This window comes from Octopus bimaculoides, chromosome 1 (assembly GCF_001194135.2).
Source record: "Octopus bimaculoides isolate UCB-OBI-ISO-001 chromosome 1, ASM119413v2, whole genome shotgun sequence".
In the NCBI taxonomy this organism is placed as follows: Eukaryota; Metazoa; Mollusca; class Cephalopoda; order Octopoda; family Octopodidae; genus Octopus; species Octopus bimaculoides.
The window spans coordinates 77,202,330-77,208,431 of record NC_068981.1 but is presented as its reverse complement, the minus strand read 5'-3'; positions in this window follow the sequence as shown (position 1 = coordinate 77,208,431).

The following is a 6,102-nucleotide window of genomic DNA, read 5'->3' as shown; positions in this document are numbered from 1 at the left end:
TATATATATATATATATATATATATATATATATATCTTCAAAAGCTAGTCTATATATTATATTCGAGAATGTGACAGGCGTACGGAAATAACACTCAATACATATTGTTGGAGTTGTATTTATTAACAGGTCGACTTAGCTTCTGGTCTTAATTAAGTTTCTTAAACGTGAAAGCAAATCGAGCACTTCGGTTATTTGCAAGCAAAGTGAAGAAAAGTAAAATAACTTCTTTATTGCAAAGATAACTTAATCCAACCGGCTGTTGCATAGATAGATGGATGCACTCCACATATTAAAGCAGGCGGAATATTAATGTAACTCAGTCATAAATGTATAGTATTTGGTGCGTCAGTCGCATCAGTGCTCAAGGCATTGTGTAATGAAAAATGGCTTCTGTATTAGAGAAAGGAGAGAGTTTATTGTCCGATTTTCGGATACGGTAGATGTAATAATAACTTAGCGACCACAGATGGCTGGTAGAGACACAAGGCAACGTGAAATGCTAATGTCACTTAGTCATCGGTGTGTGGTACTTGGCTTAGATGTCTATAGTGTTTTAGTTGGATCACCGAGTAGCAGGAATAAATGGGGTGATAACTGTGCGAGTAGCGAGACTATCAAATACAATACCTTCAAATGCATCAAAAGAGAAGTACATTTTCCGTTGTGTTTTTTAATAGGAGTAGTTAGTACTTACTTGCCTGTTAAGGAAGCTAAGACAACGTTACTTTCACCTAGAATCTGCTGTCGCTAGGTCATCTCTACTTCGATGACCATAACTGTACATCAGATTGTAAACACTTCTCACCACCCTGTGTCTTAAGTACTGATGAATTTGAACCACCAACTGGAGTGCGTCAATGACTAATGACGTTAATATCCTGCCTGCTTCGACATGTAGAAACTTCCATCTGTTATCTGTCATCACAGAGTTATGACTACAGCAACGTGAGCTGTTGTCAAATGGGAGTTGTCTCTCTTAAATAAAGGAGCCCCTTTGTTCTTTATTTTCTTTTTGAATATCTCCGAAGAGCTACTCTAGCTTTCATCCCAACGAAAATTTAACGTCAAAATACAAGCTAAACTATTACTCAGTATACATACATATGTGTGTATATGGGTGTGTGTGTGTATGTGTGTGTGTCTACCAACATAAATATGTTATATCATAATATAACTTATAAACACACTAATATAGTATAGACGGACAAACACACAAACACACACACATGTACATACTTATTATATGACAATGTAATTTTTTAAAAAAGACTAGATTAATGTCTCTTATGATAGTTAACCTAAGGCTAGACAACAACTGCGAGCCTTTATATGAGAACTTACGCTACAAATCGACTTGATAAAAATAGCAAAGACACTACATATTGTACACTACCTTTTTTAAAAAACAGAAGAGTACAATAGGGTTTATAGTCCCCGTGATTCTCAAAGACAGAAAGTAAGCTTTCATGAATACTCTATTGAAAATAGAATTAACCAAATTTCCAGAAGGGAATTTGCTTCATGTGTCTTTCCTCCTTAAAGAAAGACACATTCGGGTATAGAATTCTTGTTATACGCAAAAAAAACAAGTGAATAACTTTACACAACACATATTTTACTGCGATATCTGATGGAAAACACAAATATTGAAACGATTAGTAAAAAGCCCAATACAAATCGGCTTGAGTGCGCGTGTGTATTTGTATGTGTGTGTATATATATTTAAGTATAAGTATATGCATTATATGTGTGTATATATATGTATATGTATGTATATATATATATATGTGTGTGTGTGTGTGTGTGTGTGTGTGTGTGTGCGTATGTGTATGTATGTATGTATGTATGTATATCTGATGTTTGTGTGTGTGTGTGTGTGTGTGTGTGTGTGTGTGTACGTTTACATGCACACAAAGTGAAACTCGTAAATTAATTCAATATTTGAGAAAAGATAACCACAACGAGAAAAGTGTAATAAACTAATTCAATATTTAAGAGCAGATTGTTCTCTAAACAGTATCGGTTATGACCTTCGACAGAATATTTAAGCAAACAATCGAATTTCAACTTAGTCGTGTCTCATCACCTCCGGTACAGTTAGTAATGCAGTTCAGTTAAAAATGTCTCTGCTGCTACGACGATTGATGCCGGTTTGATTTTGACACGTAACTACACTTATTACTGTAACTATAAACGCTGATGTTTATCTTCAAATCTGTTCCTCTTTCGCAAGCTACAATATCAATGTTGCTATTGATTTCTACCCTACATTAATTCGTTCTTGTTGTATGACTTCTTATTTAAGTTTGAAAGACAACAATGTTACAGCTCTCCGTTTCTTTTCCTCTAAACGATTGGAATATGTTACTAATATACAAAAAGATACTAAAGTGGTGCGTAGGTAGAATCGTTAGCACGCATACTTAGCAGCGTTTCGTTCGTTTTTACGTTTTCAGTTCAAATTCCGCAGAGGTCAGCTTTGACTTTCATCCATTCGAGGTCGATAAAATAAATACCAATTGAACACTAGGGACGATGTTATCAATTTACACATCACCCGAAATTGTTGGCCTTATGCCAAAAATTGAAATCAGTATACAAAACACTGCTGATTTCTCATTCACAAGGTTCATCAATCCAGGCTCAGTAAAAGAAAAGAAAATGGAATTTGTAACATTTTCTAGACTGTAATTCAAAATTAATTAGTCAATCGAAGATCGAAACCTTCGAACACACAAGGAGCATACATTATACTATGAAGAATCAGTTCTTACTAGAATTGAAAGCTGGACGGACTTTGTTGCACTAAATTCACGGCAAAATATCCGCTGGTCATTTACGTATTTATATGTTTCTACATTTATTTATACAGTTATGCACGTACGAATATATAATTTATGCCTTTCTGCATGCGTACCAGGATGTGTGTGAGTTTATACATCTTTCTCCCCCCTCTCCCCCTCCCCCCTCTTTCTCTCTCCTTGCATGAGAGAGTATAAAAGTGAAGTGGATATGTGTACTCTCTTCTTGTAGAAGGAGAATGTTATGTTTCCCCTACATTTGAAATCCCTAAAACAAACAAAATAAATTAATCTCAAAAATATTATTTACCATAAAATTTTAATTAGCTATTAAAAATATTTTTATTAGAAAAAAAATTAACATTCTCAACACTACCTGAAACGTGAAATGCAGTTATCTATTTTATTTCTGAAGCTAGAAACATCATCCAACATCATTGATAATAAAGAGAAAAACACGAAGCGCTTCAGTTTAAAAAAATCGCTTAAAAATTCTACTCAGAGGAATTTATGGCCTTGCAGAAATATTATAGTTTTGACAATATTTGACGCATGACGGAGTAATTAACAAGTTATTTTCTCAATCATGTGATACTAGGTTTGATCAACTTGCATGTCATCTTGAAAAACTGTCATCTACCAAGAAATTAGCGTGTGAAATCGAGTAGTCAAAAATTGTATAGCAGCCTGTATAATTGACCGTTCGTATGACGCGAAGATCAGGCTTATCATAAATTATGTAAAGAAGAGTCCGATTGAAGATTATGCCGTAAGTACAAGGGCTTGTTGAGTACTTATACAGTGGGTATGTGGTTCCAGAGAACTAAAATTTTAATTTTAAAAAACTGACAAATCTAATCTGTCCAGCAGTTGTTTGAAATGTTAGCCTAATCTTCAATCTAGGTGTTTGGAAACGCGATGCATGACTTTTCTTGAAATATTCTAATTTGATTATAGATAGCCCCCCTTTTTTATATCCTAGGTTACTTTCATAGAAAAGTTCGGTAAGAATTATTCTTAACTTGATTGGCCAAACTTCGCTGATATACTTGTAAATAACTTATGAACTCATAATACTCTGTTGTTGATGCAGTATATTTCCCACCCATAGGGGTTGCGAGCCAGCAGAATCGTTTGCACAACGGGCAAAATGCTTAGCGGCACTTCGCTCGTCTTTTCGTTCTGATTTCAAATGCCACCGAAGTCAACTTTGCCTTTTCATCCCTTCAAGGTCGATAAAATAAATACTAGTTGAACACCAGAGTGAATGTAATCTACTTACCATCCCCTCAAAATTGCTGACCTTGTGCTAAAATTAGAAAGAATATTGTCTACACAGCTCTTCCTCTTTTCCTATTTACAAGGCTTCGGTTTGAAATAATCTAGATGTGTGAGATGATTAAAGCCTATTGCTTGTCGAAATATTCTCAAACACTAAACGTCCAGTATGATATGACAGCGTAACATATAACTAAGACGTTATCGACCTAAACAGTTTTGATATCAATCTTATACGCCAGAATGGTGAAAGCTGTAAAGATAGAAAGATGCCACTTAATAGAACGGATACAACATTGTAAACAGCATCAGAACGAATGATAAGAAATAAACAAAAATAAAATAAATAGATAACATAAATGAAATAACGTGTATTTCGTAGTTTTGCAATGTTTTATTCAGCTCCCCATGTGAGTGTGATCAGAAGATGGTTTGGAGTTTCATTGGTTTCATCTATAATTCAAAAGGATTGCTCAGTCATCGATGGATGCCTATGCTGATCAGAAGTCAAGTCACTGACACAATCATAGATTGGCAGAAAACTGCACGTAGTTTTATCGTTTAGTGGCATCGATTTAATTTCTTTCACCAAAATTCCATAGAACAAACGTGATCGACATGTAAAAGAATCAATAGATTTTCGTTTAATATTTATTCACCCTCTCAATAAAGCGATAAATAGATCCACTGATTGAGGTGTTTTGTGATCAGAGGTATCCAAAAACTGCTATTACGTATTTATTGATTCAAGGCGATGCTGTATGAAATTTGTGACCTTCAAGCCGTGTTTTTGAGGACATTGAAAATAAAGCAAGCAACTTACAGACAGGAATCGAACCTACACTGTAGGCTAAAACTTACCAGCAATTTACCACCTACACTGTCGGACTGGCTCCGCACACTTTATGGTTATAAGTACTATTTTTTTCACATCATGCCGTTTTTTAAATGAATAGAAGGTAACAGTAAAAATCAATATTTTTATCACGTGATTCACAAATGTGTTTGTAATTAAAATTATAGGCGTTGTGCCAATGTGAGAAATCATAATTAGAATTTTGATTTTTATTTTCTATTATAACAATTCATCATGCTAGTACTTTAAATCACACAAGCGCGCGCCTGCGCCTACATTCATATATATAAATAAACCGTTTCAGCTGTGCACAATCAAATACAAACCTGTATATATATATACACTTGTAAATGCATTGTGCCGTTGATGTGTATGTATATAAGTATGTATATTTGAGTCTCTTTTTGTATGCGGTAAGCTTTCATTTTTCAGGACTAAGTTCTTGGTATGTTTTCATTTTCCCAGTAGAAATCATTTCAGTTTAGTGGGAAATAATATTCTGGAAAGCATGGACGCGCCCGAAACTTTCATTAATACATATTTCTCTTTAATATTGAAATAGATCTGTGCGACAATTCATCATTACCATAATCATCTCCATCAGTATCTTCATAATATTCTTCTTCGACGCAGCCATCATCCTCATCAATATCACTGTAGTTACTTTAATCGGCATTGCAATCATTGATGGTCATTATATACATCAAATCTCCATCACAATTGTTTTTTTTTTCTTTTTAAGGTAGAGGACAGGACAGGCAGTGACAGTGACGAATTCTATGAACTCAGAGATGCGTCTGAGAGAGGTGACCTGGCTTGAATGCTTGCAACAGACAAAACTCCGACAAAAGTACCAAAGAACGAAGGAGTGGAGTTAAATCGAGCCAGGGACCCGGTCTACTAAGCCGTTACCATCCTCATCGTTATCGTTTCTGTCATCATCATCGTCATCAACATCGTCATCGATTATCATCATCGTCATCATCGTAAATCATCATCGTCGTCGTCGTCGTCGACATCATCAGCATCATTGTCACAACCACCACCACCACCACCACCACCACCAACGCCACCACCAACAACACCACCACCAACAACAACAACAACAACACCACCAACAACATCACCAACAACACCACCACCAACAACAACAACAACAACACC